Source organism: Rhineura floridana, chromosome 4 (assembly GCF_030035675.1).
Source record: "Rhineura floridana isolate rRhiFlo1 chromosome 4, rRhiFlo1.hap2, whole genome shotgun sequence".
In the NCBI taxonomy this organism is placed as follows: domain Eukaryota; kingdom Metazoa; phylum Chordata; class Lepidosauria; order Squamata; family Rhineuridae; genus Rhineura; species Rhineura floridana.
In genome coordinates, this window is record NC_084483.1 from 131819500 (window position 1) to 131836736 (window position 17237).

General features: G+C 44.1%; 1 protein-coding gene across 2 annotated transcripts in view; it reads left to right on the forward strand.

The window, feature by feature from the left end:
• The first annotated feature begins 14910 nt into the window (after positions 1 to 14910).
• The window catches only part of FAM120B (family with sequence similarity 120 member B), a 69970-nt gene continuing 67643 nt past the window's right edge, over positions 14911 to 17237 (forward strand). Inside the window, exons 1-2 of one of the 2 annotated variants that reach the window (XM_061624439.1) lie at positions 14911 to 15139; positions 15852 to 15928. The gene's annotated coding sequence lies outside the window, so the exon portion shown is untranslated. The remainder of the gene's footprint in view (positions 15140 to 15851; positions 15929 to 17237) is intronic. The other variant, XM_061624438.1, reaches the window with a different exon arrangement.

Sequence of the window (17237 nt, forward strand, 5' to 3'; positions counted from 1 at the left end):
ACTTCCCAAGCCGCAAGAGACCTGCCTTTCAGCGAGGTCTCATTTGTGTCTTGCGCTAGAGAAGCTCCCTATTGTTTTTTTCTAAGGCATGTGTCAACATGGTCAGTGAGGAGGTGGGAAGAAAAGGAAGGGGGTTAATGGAATTCTTTCTTTCCTTGCTCTGTAGATTTAGGATCTAAACTCTGGATTGAGTTTGGAAGGAGGAGCAAGCGATTTTTCATTCATTTGACATTCCTGTTTTGGAAGGAGAGCGAAACACTCGCACGCGCAAGGGCTTAAAACCTCCCCTTCCCGCTGGATTCCCCCACCCTTCCCCAAAGACACCCCAAAGTCTCTCCGAACCTTTTTAACATCCCTCCCTTCGCTCTCAAGGATTTGTTAAATTGACGCGGCACAGATTTCTCGATTAGGCCTGCAAAGCAGAACTGAAAGGCGTCGTAAAATCCATCAGAATCCTGCCCAAAGCGCTTATTCTTTTCCAACTTAATTTATGCCACGCGATTCTGTATTGAGGAAATCAAGCAGAAAGCTCCTTTTCTTGACTCTCCCTTCCCTCTTCCCCCCTCCATCTCTTCCTTGTGTGTGCCCCCCCCTTCGTTTTCAGATGCTGCTGCTGTGCTAACGGGGAGACTGTTTAACTTAAGTGTTTCTATAGGAGGCTGTTGTAGTTTAACTCCTGCCCACCAGTAGCTGGGCCGAACAAAGGAGGGACTCGAGGTCTAACCATTCATCCTTTCTCTGCGCTTTAATTTTCATTGATTTTGAAGACAAGGGGAGCCCTCAGGGATTCGAGCTTGAAGGGGGATGACACGCCTTTAGACGCGATCAACCCCCTAGCCAGCCATCTGCTCCTAACCAAATGGCGTTTTTTCACTCCCAGCTCCTGCGTGTCTCTATACTCTTCCCTCTCACACTTCCCGCTCCAGCCCCTGGAGGAGTATTTCCACCTCCCACCCCGCAAAGGCAGCTTAAGTTAAAGTATGTTGAATAGACTTTCTCCCTCCCCTCTCCCTTTTTCTTTTTATTTGAGGCGACTGGGAAGACCGCAGCCGAAAAGGCCATAAAACCTTCCTCATTAAGGCAACGCGGCAACCCCTTTTTAAATACTTTTTGATTCCTCAGCAAATTTACTGTACAACGTCGGGCTCATTAGCCAGCAGAGAAGACATTAGCAGAAGACAAGGAGAATTTGTCCCTGCAAAAAAAGGGGGGGTTGCGTGGGTGGGAAGCTGTGGCTCTCTGTCCTCAAAGAATCCTCTGTCCCCCTCCCCCCCCGGTTTTTTTTTTTTTGGTCTTTTTTCTGACTTGATCTGTTTACAAGTGAATCTCCGGGTTGGCTCCGAAGGATCCCGAAAGGGACTCGAATCAGAAGACAGAGCGGTGCGGTGTTTGGCAGGGGTCGCTCTGTCTGTCACTGCCTTTCGGGCAGGGCCCAACGGCTTTGAGGATTCCCGTTTTAAGAAGGATTCTGCACGACCTTAGGCCTTGAGAAGGCCAGAGACAGCCAAGGCAATAAGAGGAGGACGAGAACCCAAGAGTCCTTTTTAACCCTTCCTTCCCAAAAGTCTCTAAATCCTGGTTTAAAATACACCTGTGCTGGAGGCCATTGCCACATCTTGTGGCAATCAATCCCTGAAATTCACTGAATCTCATGCTATTCATGGATTTGGCAGTGGTCAGGGGCTTCCACCACTCAGGGATGGCTCATACATGTCTGTGCAGTCTGGCTACTGAACGCTTGTCCTGACTCCACTGAAACAACTCCTGTCTGAGGTCACACAAGAGGACTGCCTGCAATACTGTATCTGTGACCATATTTGCACCATACATTTATTCCATTATCATTCCACTTTTAACAGTCATGGCTTCCCCCAAAGAATCCTGGGAAGTGTAGTTTGTGAAGGGTGCTGTGAGTTGTTAGAAGACCCCTATTCCCCCTACAGAGCTACAATTTCAAGAATTCTCTGGGAAGAGGGACTGAGTCTTAAACTTCTCCGAAGAGTGTAGCTCTGTGAGAAGTGAGAGTTGCTGTTTCCTAGCACCCTTCACAAACTATGCTTCCCAGGATTCTTTGGGGGAAGCCATGGAATAATAATGGAATAAATGTATGGTGTGCATGCGGCCTGTGATGGCTCATTCTAACATATGAGTCCTCCCTTGATGTCCCTTGAAGAAAAGGGCGCTAAGCAAATCATTCTGTCACCAGGAGAAGAGATGCAGATTTTATGACTACCTGGGATCCCTTACGGAGCCATAACAGATCCAAGTCTGCGGGCTGCAAAGTATTCTGTGTAAAGGCTGGTGTCACTTTAAAACAAACAAACCTACCTCTTTGCTCCTTTGCCACAGAAAGGAGCCCAAGAAGAGTTGCCTCTCTTTTGAAGGGACCCAATTCCACTCCTCCTCACTATGGTTCTTCGTAACTCAAAACGATTCTCTGCAACAACAACAAATTGGCCCAGTCAGGTAGCAAAGGGATTTGTATGGCAGTTGAGGACCAGGAAACAGCAGGTTTAAATCCCCGTTGCTTCATCAAACTAATTGGGGGACCTTGGGCTAGTTGCTCTCTCTCAGCCTGACCTCCTTCACAGGGTTGTTGTGAGGATAAAAAGGAGGTAGGGGAGAAGTAACCTCCCTGGAAGAGGATTAAATGTAATAAATAAATAGCCCCTCCTCTTGTTTGATATCTTACACCTCAAAGTGGTTGGGGTGGGAGGTAGAGACAAAGAAAATGTCACTGAAGGAACTTGCTCCACCCACTCACTCCCCACATAAGCACACTGTAACAGAAAGTGCCATGGCTCAGTGGCAGAGCACCTGCTTGGCATGCAGAAAGTTCCAGATTCAATCTCCAGGTACTGCTGGGAATGTCCTCAGGCTGAAACCTTGGAGAGCAGCTGCCAGTCAGTGTAAGCAGTACTGAGCTGGATGGGACTAGTGGCCCGAGGCAATAAAATACAGCATCCTGTGTTCCTATTTAGGATAGCCATGAGACAGTAACAAGATTCTCTACCAAGTGAATGAAAGGGCTTATTGAGGATCACATTCACTGCCTCAGGAATAAGTTCTCAAGTGCTATTCTGAAGTTTAAGGATTCTCCATCAAATTCTGGGCAGGAATTCCTGTCCAACTGTGATTTATTATGTTTGTTTGATTGATTGAAACCCCACCCTTCAACAGGTTCCCTGGGTGATTGTACAGGAATGCCTCAGTTAACAAATCCCCACTCGTGTCTCCTGGGTGTTAAGGGCCAGCTAAAGATCACCCCCACAGTGAGTGGCTCAGGGGTTACGTGCCCTGCCACTTGTGCAGCCATGGGCAAGCTGCATAGTCCCAAGGAGCCCAGTTGCCCCCCAGCTGGCAGTTGCGGAAAAGGAAGGGGCTAGCTTTTGCAGCTTTGGCAAGCTGAGCAGGCCCTAGCCAACTGGGGAGGACTAGCCTCAGAGGGAGGCAATGGTAAACCCCCTCTGAATACTGCTTACCATGAAAACCCTATTCATAGGGTCGCTATTAGTCAGGATCGACTTGAAGGCAGTCCATTTCCATTTTAACAAATTGTTCAGGAAAGAAGCTCCTATTAAAGTCTTTTTGGGGTGCAGGGTGTGTGTGTGGGCACACACTCTGACATAGTCAGAATGTGAGTCCTTGTTTACGGGACTGCAGCTGCTGCAAGCAGTTCTGTCACACATGGCTGCAATGGTGCTCCTTGCCAGATGGCACAAGTGCCTCAACAGTAAACAGTGCTTTGGGTGTCCTGGAAGCACTGTTTATTGCAGATGTGTCTGCTTGAGTGTAAGGGAGGAGGCAGAGAGAGAGCAAGCACATGGCGGGGGTGGTGGCTGCCCCTTGCCTGACTGCTCGAGTGTAAGGCCAGAACTGTGCTAAAGCTTTAGATTGCTATACCAAGAGGTAAGGCAGGCATCACTGAATGCATTTTAGAAGAAACCTTCAAGTGGACTGTATGCAACGCTTACTTGACCTGGTTGTTTCATTTCAGACATGAAACTATTGTTAGTTTTGAATAAAAAGTTGGCTGAAATATGTTGAACTGCTCTTCTTTTTTGTGGTGTAGGAGTCTATCCCTATTCTTTCTATATTGTTCCCACCTCTAGTACCAAAGTTTATGTTAAAGAAGTAATGTGCAGGAACCCATGTACTTTGTTAACTGAGGCATTACTGTATAGCATCACCACAGCACGTGGTACCTGTCTTACAGACTTCCATCCTCCTAACTGAAAAGAGAAGTGCGCACTCACACAGAAACCTCAACCCCTCAGCACAGCTGCAGCCCAGCCTTTCAACATGCATGCTGGGGACAAGGTGGTCCCACTGCTTTCCATCAGACTTCCTAAGTAAGCATGTTCGTTGCGGGCAAACCCTTGTTGATTTCAAGGGCATTGGTTCCTCCTTTAAATCAATAGGTGAAGATCGCAGTAGCCTGTGGCCCTCTAGGACCTACCAAGTATTAATATTTGACCGGAGAGCGAGCGAGCGAGCGAGCGTCTGTCTGTCTGTCAGAAGGGGGAGTTCCACCAAGCAGGTCTTTATTTATAAACACAGCCCGTTATGGGAAAAATCGACTAAAAGGGTGTGCTTTTAATTAAGCATCGCAACATGCTGCCGTCGGTTTCATAGCCCCGAAAGGCTTATTCTTTTCGAAACGGTAAAGCCCGGGCAATGCAAGCCGATACAGGCGTTCTGCCTGCGATGGCGAGTATCGTTATGTCTACGTTGGACAACTGGGTGTTTTAATGAAGGAGTTCTCCGATGCACGTGAGCCCATCACGCTACAGATCAGTTGAATGGCTCACAATCTGCGCCGCTTATTAACAGCTGACCGCCCGGATCTAGGCTATGGTTGTAAATGGAATCAAGGCACAGTCCACGCCCAGTTGAAGTACATGGCAACATTCTCATTGATTGGGAGAGATGTTTCTGACATACTTCTACCTGGACCCTCAATGTGTCCATCCCCTTCCCCCTCCCAACTGGATTTACTTCCAAGTAAACACAAGGTATTCATTAGTCAATGGATGAACGCAATTACAAGCCAGTCCCGTATTTCCTCGAGAGTCAGCCCTGTTGAAATCAACGAGACTGTCGAAGAGGATTGGGGATGCACAAACATGCTCATAATACATAATCCCCAAATTGGTGTGTAGGTTGGATTAGGGGCAGGAAAATATTAAGCTGCAACCAGTTCCGCCTTAAATAGGTTGAAGAAGTTTCAGCGCATATTCCGTGAGGCCAGGATTGTGCGGGACATTTGATGATGCCCGTGCTGATCATTGTGGGGGGAGGGGGAGAGGCGTTTAAAATGCAGATTCAGAGGGCACCCTTGTTCTGTTGAAGAGGGAAAAACACACACCAAAGAGTCCCAACGCACCTTCAATGACACTTCACAATTTTAGTAAAGATGGACCTTGGCCCTCCCCCTGGTTAAAATCGGGCGCTTCTACGGTAGAAGTTCATCAAAAAGCCCTGAGTCACAGGAAATATTACACAAGCCTATTCTGAATCCGGAATAACCACCTGGCTGTTTCCCCTTTCTGAATCCGAGCAGCAGATTAGAATCACCGCCTCAGGGCAAGACTTTAAAGCGTGTGTCCAGGACACCCCACTCTGCACCCCCCATGCAACATGACTGCCTTACCCATTCTGAAGAAAGCGAAGTAATGACACATCATCATCTACGCTTTAAACCAAGAAGCCGAGAGCATAAAATTATGTAACTGCCCCACCACATGCTGAACTTGTATTAGTAGGGTGGCAGTGCCTTCTCTGGGGCCTAAGCATGGTTACTGAAAGTAAGAGCCACCGGGTTCAGGGATGCGGCTTTATTCCCAGGTGTGTATAGGACTGTAGCTTTAATAATCAGGATTGTATGAAGGTCTGCTGGAAATTAAAGGGCAGCCCTTAATCAGCATAAAGTGATCTCGAAAAATTAGGCGACAAAACGGATTCGGGGCAGTTGCGCAAGCAGCTCTGGTGTCTTCACCTGCTTGATCAGACAGCACAAGAACGTCTGGAATGCTGCGTAGGCCGAGGGGTGTGGTTTTGAAAAAGACTCGCACAGACACCTCCGAAGGTTCAAATCTTCCTCACTGTGGCTTGGTTTGGACAAGCCACTGCCTCAGTTCCCCATCTGTAAAACGGATGCCACTCTTTTGATAGGGCTGTTGCGAAGATAACGTGTGCAAAATTCTCTGCACACGGTGCAGCCGATCATATTCATACCTACTGGGAAGCAAATCCCACTGGGAGCTAAGGCTGCAATCCTATGCACGCTTTAACATGAGAAAAAGCCCCATGACATTCAGTGGGCCATCCATAGGATCGAGCTGCACAGCTGTATCATTATCTTCAACATCTTGTCACTCCTTGTATCCAGATAAATTCTTTAGCTTTTCTAATGTGGAACATTTTAATTCATCCCTTCACCACCCCCTCCTCTCTCCCCCCTTCTGCTAAGCATGTGTAGGGCACTGAGAATTAATGTGGGAAAGGATTCCTCTCCTGCTCTCCTGAGATTGGTGCCATTGCAACTCAAGCCTTTCACACATAACACAAAAATGACGTGGGTGGAGAGCAGAGACGGCTTGCGCGGGGGGGGGGTGTCTAAAGGAGAGAGGGAATTTCAGAGGGTGTTTCAACTATTGCTCACACAAACATGTTCGTAGCATGCCTTTCTTCTTTTTTTATGGAGAGGAGCATAATCTTAAGAAGTTGCTCCTGCAGGTTTGTCGAAAGTTGCAAAGGCATGTGCTAATTAGAATAAGAAAGGGCTAGTCGCGTGGCTCAGCTGGCACACAGAGAAGCCAGATGATAGATAAGCAGTAGCTCGGGGGCTCCCCTCCCTCTCTGGTCTCTCCCCCCCCCTTTCAAATCGCAAATCATCTGCTCTGGCCCTCGCCTCGCCTCTCATTTTCATCACAAAGCATGTGTGTTTACCTGGGATCCCAGAACCGACGGGGCATTTCTTTGTCTCCCAGATCAGATTGCTGCAGCCAGCTGCTCTTCCCAGCCCCTCTCCTGTGCAAATCAGATCGTGGCCCTCACATGTGTGGTTGGACTCGATTGAAAATCGAGGGGAAAAGAGCTCGAAAGCGGGGGCGGTGTAGGGAAGGCAGCGAGGAGGGGAGCTTCGACCAGCTGGTTATACAGTACTGAGTTCTTTCTTTGCCTCTCCCCCACCCCTTTGTATCTTGTACATTTTGGCTATTCGCGAAGAGGGATCTGCTGGTACAAGGACGCGTCTTTGGGGACAGTTCTCTCCTCCTTCACCCCCCCCCTCTGTCGCCTCCCTCCACAAACTGGAAAGGATTATTGGTTGAATATTCTTGCGAGGAGCTGAGGTCAGTCGCGTGCCGATGTCTGCCCAGGGAACATCTGCTAGTGCCTTAGAGCAAATAAAATCAGCCTCGATTGGCTGAAGAGATTACACACATACACAGATATCTCCAGATTATACAAAACGAAGCGGAGCCGCCCACAAACACTGCACAGTCGATCCCATCTTGCCCCCTCCGTCCCGCTCCTCACCAACAGATTGCCCAGGAAGGCCGCCAAAAGGAAATCGGGGACACGTGATTCTTACTACGATAACGCCCTTGATGCTTAAGCACGTTTCGGTACCACATCTACAAAACGTACGGTTTAGGGCTGATTCCCACGTGCACCGGCGGGCATCACTTCCTACATCCTCACCGGGGTGGGAGAGGAAGTATTCACTCAGTTGAACGTGTGAACGGTGTATTTTTGAAAGAACTGTGCCTGGAGGCCGATATGGGAACTACTAGAATGTTGATCTATGATGTGCGTTTCAGGACCCTTCCATGAGGATTGTGGTGGTAGAATTCTGGACTGTACTATTTTAGACTGCAGGTTGCTGAGATAAGTCTCTTTTGGAATTCTCCTGGACATAAAGAGCTGCCTGCATGTAGTAACCTAGTAGGTCTGAGAGCAAGGTTTAGTGTAGTACCAATCCCACATGGGTTAGTTTACAACATGGATGGAGTTTGAGGAACATTTAAACAACCAACTCACCCATCACCACTTGCAGTCTGATGTGCTAGGGGCCGGAACATTATCACTTCTGCCTACCACTTCATGTGTACAGTGGCCTTCTCATATGCAAATTATTGCATGATGTGCCAGTGATAAATAAGCATGTGTGAACACAGGTTGAATTCAAGTCACTGTTCAGGTCTGGAATTTGGTTTTCAAGTTAGTCCTCGGTCATATAATATAAGAAGTAATCCTCGTGTGAGCAGAAAATATTTGTTCACCAGCAAGTAATCATAACTAATCTTAGTAATCATAAATAATCTTCCCCCTGACCCACCCATCTCCAGGTGGGGCTTCAAGACAAAAGTTGTGCCTCTGAAAGGTTGGAGCCCTGGCATCACCGTACCCTTTACTCTGAATTTGTTAACATGCAATAACTAAGATGCATATTCAATGTCACTGAATATGGACTGGTAACCCTTCAAGTCCACACTCTCTTAACCTCCTCTATTACTCACAAACACAATGATTAAAGATTCAAACCTGGTTAAAGATTCAGTGCATGCTTGTCATCTTATGGAGGGGAAAAAGTAATAAGAGTCTATTATGGGATAACTAATCCACAGTCAATTGTCTTGATTATTGCCCCTTTGAGATACACATAGGACATATGAAGAAACTTAGCTATTTTTAAGGATTACTGTTAAATCCTTTATTGAGTTTTAATTGCTGGAAAGTAACCATGGATTGTCCTACAAATCATGAAAGTATTGTTTCGCATTTCCCATCTTTGTCATGTGAATATTAAACCTACAGTTGCTACATGATACATACACAAATATGTATATACATACATATTAATATAAATATAACATACATTGTATAAATAGGCATATACATGTAGATATAATTGTTATTTTTTCAACAAAGCACCAGGCAACATCCAATGTAAATAGTCTTGTCTTTTGCTTTCTGTCATGCATTAACCATATGCACACAAAAGTGTAACAGAGACTCAAAGGCAATTTTAGAATGTTGTGTGAAAATGCCTTTAGTCTGCTCAAGCAAAAATACAAAAGGAATTTTCACACCTGACACCAAAGAGCCTTTGAGCCTATCTGAAGCTACTCACATGCACATGTGAATATTGTTGAAATGAGATAGAAAGCAGAAGAAAGCTTTTCAGTGAACAGGCATTCTAGCCCACGTAGGTTTTATATTTGTGTTACAGACATAAAAAAGCAAAACACCCAGACACTTTGTATAGTATATGCATTACATATTCCATTTTAGGTGTACACATCTAAAACTGTAACATGTACCCCCTAAACAGCCCCATCCTAAATATACTTGGTGGAAACAAGGATCAACTCACTTCCAAGTAAGTTGTTTAGTACTGGGATGTAAAGATCTAAGTAAAAGAAAAACAATTTTGCAAAACTTCCTCTAAAAGAAACATGTCATTGTCCTTTGTTCTCGTGAAGGTGTCCCAGAAACAAAGGCTTATCACAATTTCCAAAATTTAGATCCTTTCACTGTAATTAATTCTATTTTCCACCTAATGTTCCTCTTGGGTGCCATGTTTAAACTGTGTATTTCTGGTTATCGTGGCTAACAGAGCAAGGAGATATTGGAATAACACTTTCCCACTCTTCATGCACACAAAACTAAACAGAGTTTTGCATATGGCAAAGAGAACAGGATTAGAACAACAAAAGGAACAGCCATTAATTGGCCAGAGCGAATGGAGTGATGTCATAAGTGGTGACGTGAAGTTGGGTCTGATTCTACACCCATGCAGAACAGTAATACATGGTGGCTGGAATGTGAACACAATGTCCAATGAGTTTTTGGGACTGTTAACTAGTGGACAAGGCTGCCTTTTGAAGCTTGGCCTTGGAACAGGGAGTGGGGGATCTGTAATCCTAACTACTGGTTAGAAGCAAGTCCCATTAAATTTAATGGGAAATAAGAACATCAGAAGAGCCCGGATGGATCAGGCCAAGGGCCCATTTAATCATGTACTCTGTTCTCACGGTGGCCAACCAGATGCCTGTGGGAAGCCCAAACGCCAGGCAAGAGTACAACAGTGCTTTCCCCACTTGTTATTCCCAGCAAGTGGAATTCAAAGGCATACCGCCTCTAATACTGGATGGAGGAAGGCCATATCCATCATGACTAGCAGCCATTGACAGCTAATTTGTTTAATCCTATTTAAAGACATCCAAGCTGTAGCATTACTACATACTGTGGTAGCTAATTCCATAGTTGTAACTATGTGCTACAGCTAGATCCTATGCATGTTGACTCAGAAGTGTTAGTTTGTTCAATAGGACTTGCATCCCAGTCCCACTTATTTCAATGGGACTTAATTCCAAGGAAATATGCATAGGACTGCAGCCACAACTTTCAAAGAAAAAATCAGGCTATTAAGCAGCAATATTCAAGCCCAACACGTTGTGCCCTGTCCGTGGAAACAAACAAGGCACCAGCTACATTCTGGATTAAATATACTGTAAACTGCTTTGAGAAATTCAGTTAGTAAGTTGAAACACTTTAAGTAAATAAATAATGTAGCTCACTCATATCCCTGTTTACTGTAATAATAAAACTGTAATAATAATAATAATAATTACTAGGAAGTAAATCTCACTTGAGTTCAGTTAGGCTTACTCTGATGTGTGCAGAGGAACCTTAATTTAGTTCTGGAACCTGTTGTGAGTACATGGAATATAATAATATTCATCTGAGCATGTGCAAAGTGCTCTTATTTTAAAAGTAACTGCCACTGTTCCCCATGTATCTGTGTTAGGGCTTGTAGGTTGGGGCTTGAATCCTGGCTCCATATACCCCACCCACCCCATTACATGAATGAGATGGGGGTGACATGCTCTTTTTGCCATGGAATTTGTCTAAAGCTTTTAATGTGCACCTCTACTGCTGACAAAAATATTATTTGCATTTGTATGACATAAGGAGATACAGTAAGGTATGGTGATTTGGTCGCATGTTTCTGCTGGCATTCTTATTTACCAAATATTCACTGCATTTGCTCAGGGTTTTGTTTCATTTTTGCTATTTATTTATCGATTTTTAAATTTTATTTATTTATTTAAATTATCTCTCACCCTTTCTCCCAGTAGGAGCCCAGGGCATCTGTTTCTTGCTCAGCTATCCTCTGTTCATTGCTTTATTGTATACTAATGCAGTTTCAATGTAGTTTATTACAGTATATCACTTTGGTACTTACATGAAAAGTGGTACAGAAGTCTTTTAATAAATGTCTAGGAATATTTTTTTAAACTAAGAAAATGAGACATTGCCTTCGTCCCATTTTCATCTACAAGGAACCTGGAAAAGCCAATTAAGAATTTCATTCTAAAGTATACTTATTATATTCCGTTAATAATCTTATCACACAGGATCATATCACAGTACTACTGTATATCATCAGTCCAACATTTCATATCAGCTCCTTTAATGCCTTGGATTTGATTTACAGTTCAAGACACCGCACTCCTAAATATGTTTACTTGGAAGCAAGTTCCATGGAGTCCAATGAAACTGTTTTCAAAATAAGTGTGCTAAGTATCAGTATTAGAAAAAGCCACATATTTGCTGTGTATTTGCTCCAGTATCTTTTGAACTTATCTCTTGTGCAGTCCTGTACAATTTCAAATATATTATTTACTTTTAAGCACTTTCTTATCTTTAAAAAAAAAATTTTTTTAAAAGTTTTTGGCAGAAAGTGATCATGAAAGAAGAGTTTGGGGATGAGGCAGATTCCCTACTTTTGGACTGGACTCTTCTTTTTCCTGTGAGCATCTGCCTGGAGAAGAACAGATGTGGGCACCTGCGGTAACAGGCCACATATGTTCCATGCTATTCACAGGCATTCAGACGTAGCTACAATGGTAAGCCTTTGTGTACGCAAAGTCACTAAATATATTAATCTGTGTTCCCCAGAGCACTCTGTTTAATTTTTTCACTGGCAATAACATCTGATCTAATCCCCCAATTGGCTCCCCATTGAGCCACTCCCCCCCCAAATATGTGAAGTTATTCAAGCTTCCACCTGTTGCCTATCGGAGTGAAGCACATTATGTAGTCATCAGAAAACTTCAGAGAGAAGCCCATCATTAGGACCTACAATCTGTGTGTCTGTGAGAATATATTTTATGACTCAAAACCTTTTTAAAAAAACACCTTAGCATTATATATGACCTACTGCTAACGAAAACCTCCAGAAAAGCCACTGATTCCCTTCCATGAAAAACTCCTGCAAGGCCAGAAGGACAATGGTAAAGGAACAAAACATGGCCCTGGCTGCACCTTTTCTGCCTTTTGCAAATGATCATGAAAGTTCCCATGTGAATCTTTGTTTATTAAACTCTAGTGGTTATTAGAAACACCGGTCAATAGGCCAAGCAGCCAAAAGGTAACATAAATCTCAGATGTAAGACTTCGATTTTGGGGACAATTTTGCTGCATGACTCTTTTCTCTGATCATCTCTTCTTCTGTTTTGATTTGTTTTCGGCCACAATACGTCCTTTAGTTCTATTGTAGCCGGCACAATGCCCATGGATATCAGGCTGTGAATGAAGATAGAAGCAGTTTAAACAAACCAGCCTCTTTCTTTCCTCTCTGCCCATTGTAATATGAATGGGCCTTCTGCATTCTGCTGCTAGGAAACCATCTTTTTATTGCCCAGCTCCAAGAAAGAGACACAGAGAAAAGACCCCAATAAAAAAAAGCAAAAATAGGGTGGCTTTTTGTTGTTGTTGAAGAAAAAAGGGACATTTAAACAAATCTTTTTTAAAAAATCTAACATTGTAAACAGTTGAGACATGTAGTTTTAGGAGTATTATTGCCCCATGTCCTTAGTGATGAACAGAGAAGCCATTTTCAGAAAATATGGTTGTCCTTCAAAAGAAAAAACTGTTATGCATGCAATTTGATTATTTATGAACTATAAGACATACTTGTTGTTAGACGGACAATTGTACACAGTATTATTTTAAGGAAGAATTAAAAATATTTATCTTTGGAAGGTAGTATCTTGATCCTGGATAAAGGGGAAAATGTATAATTTTTATGGGAGAGAAAACCACGGGGAGAAACTAGAATGGTATGAAACATCTTAGAGGATGACAAAGATTTATAAGCCAAGTACTGTATAAGAGCTGAGATGGGTTACAGCAGAATAAATACGCACGCGAAAAGCATCACGTGAGATGCCTTGTGTTCTTATGTTACTTATACTGTACTACGTTAGGTAATGATAAACAAGCGCTACAGTCAGAGAGAGGTTTGGCCTTCCAATTTTCAAAAATCGTGTGTGCGGTTACGTTATGCCTGTATGCGCCATTGTGTCCAGCGCACTTCTCTTTGCGTTGCTCTGTCGTCCTTCGTGCCTGCCTCACCGCCTTGGTCTCTATTCTGTGTCGGAAGGGCGGGGCGAAGGAAAACGACGGATGCCTCGGCAGCTGGTGGAAGGGTCACGTGGTCGACGCTGGCATTTTCTCGGGAAGAACCATAGAGATAAAAGAGGACGCCGCAAAACTCCTAACGCGACTGTGAACAGGATAGCGCACGCCTCCGTTGGCGGCTTTGCAAAGAGATATGTATATTTTTAAAAAAAGTTACGCACAGGCCTCACTTCCGGTTACGATCAGACTCCGTTACGTTCCGGACACAAGTCACAGAACTCAATAAGAATCATTGTAAAACTTTAAAAGAAACAGAGAAGAAGGAGAGAAAGCCCTTCTTGCTCCAGTGCTTTGAAATGATAATGCCCTATCCGGGAAAAAAAAAATCTACATGGGGAAAATTTGCTTGCTTCGATGCCTGTCCAGCAAGGCTCTTCATATATTCTTAAATAGTGGCAGAATTTAAAGCAACGCGTCAGTCCCTTTCGCTGCAGTTCGTAAACATACTTGCTAAGCAGTAAGCCCCATAGAACTTAGCGGGCCTTATTTTTCTGCATACGGCTGCAGCCCTTTATCCCCTCATTGCGACATATTTTTGAGTAGACTTCAATTTTTTTATTATGGTACTTATATTACCTTTCTTCCAAGGAACCCTGCATAATTCTCCCCCTCCCGCGTTTATCTACACAACAACTCTTTATGCTCAGAGAGAGTGATTAGCCCAAGGGCACCAAATGAGCTTTATGGCCCAGAAGGTATTTGAACCAAAGGTCTTCCAGCTCCTAGTCCAACACTAACTACAACACCAAACAGGCCCTCATGTACAGGATTCCACTGTGAAGACACTTTTTATGGAGCAAATCCAATTGCATTCAGTGGTTCTTAGTTCCTTATGAATATGAATAGCATCCAGCTGTGCAGCTGTAATCCTCTGCACACTTACCTGAGGGTAAATTCCACCCGGCTTTATGGCGCTTATTTCTGAATAAACAGGAATAGGATATTTGATATTGTGGCCCGTCAGAACTGAAATGAAGTGAGGGTTCAACAGCCCACCAAGAATTTACTGGGCTGATGTTTTGATATTGTAGATACAGTGTTGGGCTTCAACTGGGGAAGATTTTTGTGCCTTTAGAAGGCTGTATAAGATGCAGAAATACCATACCTCTCTATTTCTGGGATGTACCTGTTGGATTTCTGGCTGTCACGCATTTCCGAGCGTCAACATGGGATTACTGGCCTATATAATTTTAGCCCTAGATAGGTTGTTATTTTACTTGTTTGGGGCAGATACGGTGATCTGCATGGCAACCAAAGGGAGATTTTAAGTTACATTACTGTGCCTTGAAATCCGGCGGGCGAAGCTTTTCTCATCTCTCTCTCTCTCTTTATTGATTCCCGTTTAAAGCTCGGGAGAGGAAAAACGGGTGAACCCTGCCATTGAAATAAGATGTCACCGCTATGTAGCTTGTTTTATACCTCCACCTCATAAAGGGTCTGGTTATTTCAAAGCACCGATACGAAAGGGAGCCTTTGACCCCGCTAGCATTATTTGAGGGTTTACATTAATTTCTATGTAACTCCGCCCCGCACATGGATACTATGAAAGGCAATCGGGAACCTGAAGTATTATTGAGATTTATTCAGACTGCAGCCCCTGGTGTCGGTGTACGAAAGGAAGCTGAAGAGGCCATTGAGGCGGGTTAGTGATGTTGTCAGTGTATGATAGGGTGGTGACTGCGGTGGGATGTAATGTCTTCTAGGTTTGGCTTTTCTCCTTAAATTCGACAAATATCTAGCCTCAGGCCAGGTCAAAGCAGAGCTGACTTTCCCTTTTATCTTCCGTGTACCTGGTGAGGGAGGAGAGGGGGTAGTGAGGAGCCGCGTTATATTCTATAATTAATCACGTTACAGAAAGGCCAGCAAATTCAGTTCACTAATTTCATAGTAGGAGTAGAGCAAGACTAGAAGATATTTATGGAACCTCCCCTCCCTTCCTTTAAGCTTTGATTTTCTTGCAATTTTCTACTTCAGATTTCCTCATCTGGTACTGAAATGTCGTTAAGGTTGATGGTGATATACATCTTGTGCCATACTGGCATAATCTGTGTCTTTTCATTCAGTCTATCAAAATAGCAAAATCATAAACTGTGTGTCATGTGAAATGTAATCCGGGCCATTAGGATTTTGTTTCTTGTGAGAAATATGTACAAACTCTATCCATCATAATGTTCTTACTTATGGGCTGAGCCTCCAAACTATAAGCATAGTTTGTAGCAAAAACAACAGAGCCTTGTGACACCTTAAAGACTAATAAATTTGTTAGTCTTTAAGGTACCACAAGACTGTTTTTTGTTATAAACATAATGAATGGGTTGCAACCCTCGTGGCTCTTTCCTCTTCACCCTTTGCAGGTCCAACTGTGGCTGGGCTAGGCGATAACAGGACACTTGTAAGAACATAAGAAAAGCCCTGCTGGATCATGCGAAAGGTACTGCCATGCCTTAGCACCATTTTCAGATTGTGCCTGCTTACAGCAATGTAAAGTTACTCATAATCATTTGAACTACATAATCACAGTTGTAAGAAATTTTGTACAAATTAGAAATGGCTGTTTCCATATACATGCTGCAGTAACCATACTCACTATTTATTTATTTATTATATTTATATACCGCCCCATAGCCAAAGCTCTCTGGGCGGTTTACAGTAACTAAAAACATTAAAACAAATTTAAAAACACATCTTTTAAAAACAATTTAAAACACAATTTTAAAATTTTAAACAGTTTAAAACACATGCTAAAATGCCTGGGAGAAGAGGAAAGTCTTGACCTGGCGACGAAAAGATAACAGTGTTGGCGCCAGGCGCACCTCGTCAGTAAAGTAATTCCATAATTTGGGGGCCACCACTGAGAAGGCCCTCCCTCTTGTTGCCATCCTCCCAGCTTCTCTCAGAGATCCCTTTGATATTGAACTTAGTGTATGGGTGGGTTCGTATCGGGAGAGGCTTTCCATCAGTTATTGTGGTCCCAAGCCGTGGAAGGCTTTATAGGTCAAAACCAGCACCTTGAATCGAGCTCGGAAACATACAGGCAGCCAATGCAAGCGGACCAGAATCGGTTTTATATGTTCGGACTGTCTGTTCCCTGTTACCAATCTGGCTGCTGCATTTTGCACAAGCTGCAGTTTCCGAACTGTCTTCAAAGGCAGCCCAGCGTAGAGTGCATTGCAGTAATCTAATCTGGAGGTTACCAAAGCATGGACAATTGAAGCCAGGTTATCCCTGTCCAGATAGGGATGTAGTTGGGCCACCAACCAAAGATGGTAGAAGGCACCATGCCACCGAGGCTACCTGAGCCTCAAGTGACAGAGATGATTCTAGGAGAACCCCCAAGCTACGAACCTGTTCCTACAGGGGGAGTACAACCCCATCCAGGACAGGATGGACATCTGCCGTCTGGTCAGAAGAACCAGCCACTAGCAGCATCTCAGTCTTGTCTGGACTGAGCCTCAGTTTATTAGCCCTCATCCAGTCCATTGTCTCAGCCAGGCACCAGTTCAGCACACTGACAGCCTCACCTGAAGAAGATGAAAAGGAGAAATAGAGCTGCATGTCATCAGCATACTGATGGCAACACACTCCAAAGCTCCGGATGGCCGCACCCAACGGTTTCATGTAGATGTTGAACAGCATGGTGGACAGAACTGACCCCTGTGGAATCCCATCCTGGAGAGTCCAGGGTGTCAAGCAATGTTCCCCAAGCACCACCTTCTGGAGGTGACCTGCCAAGTAGGAGC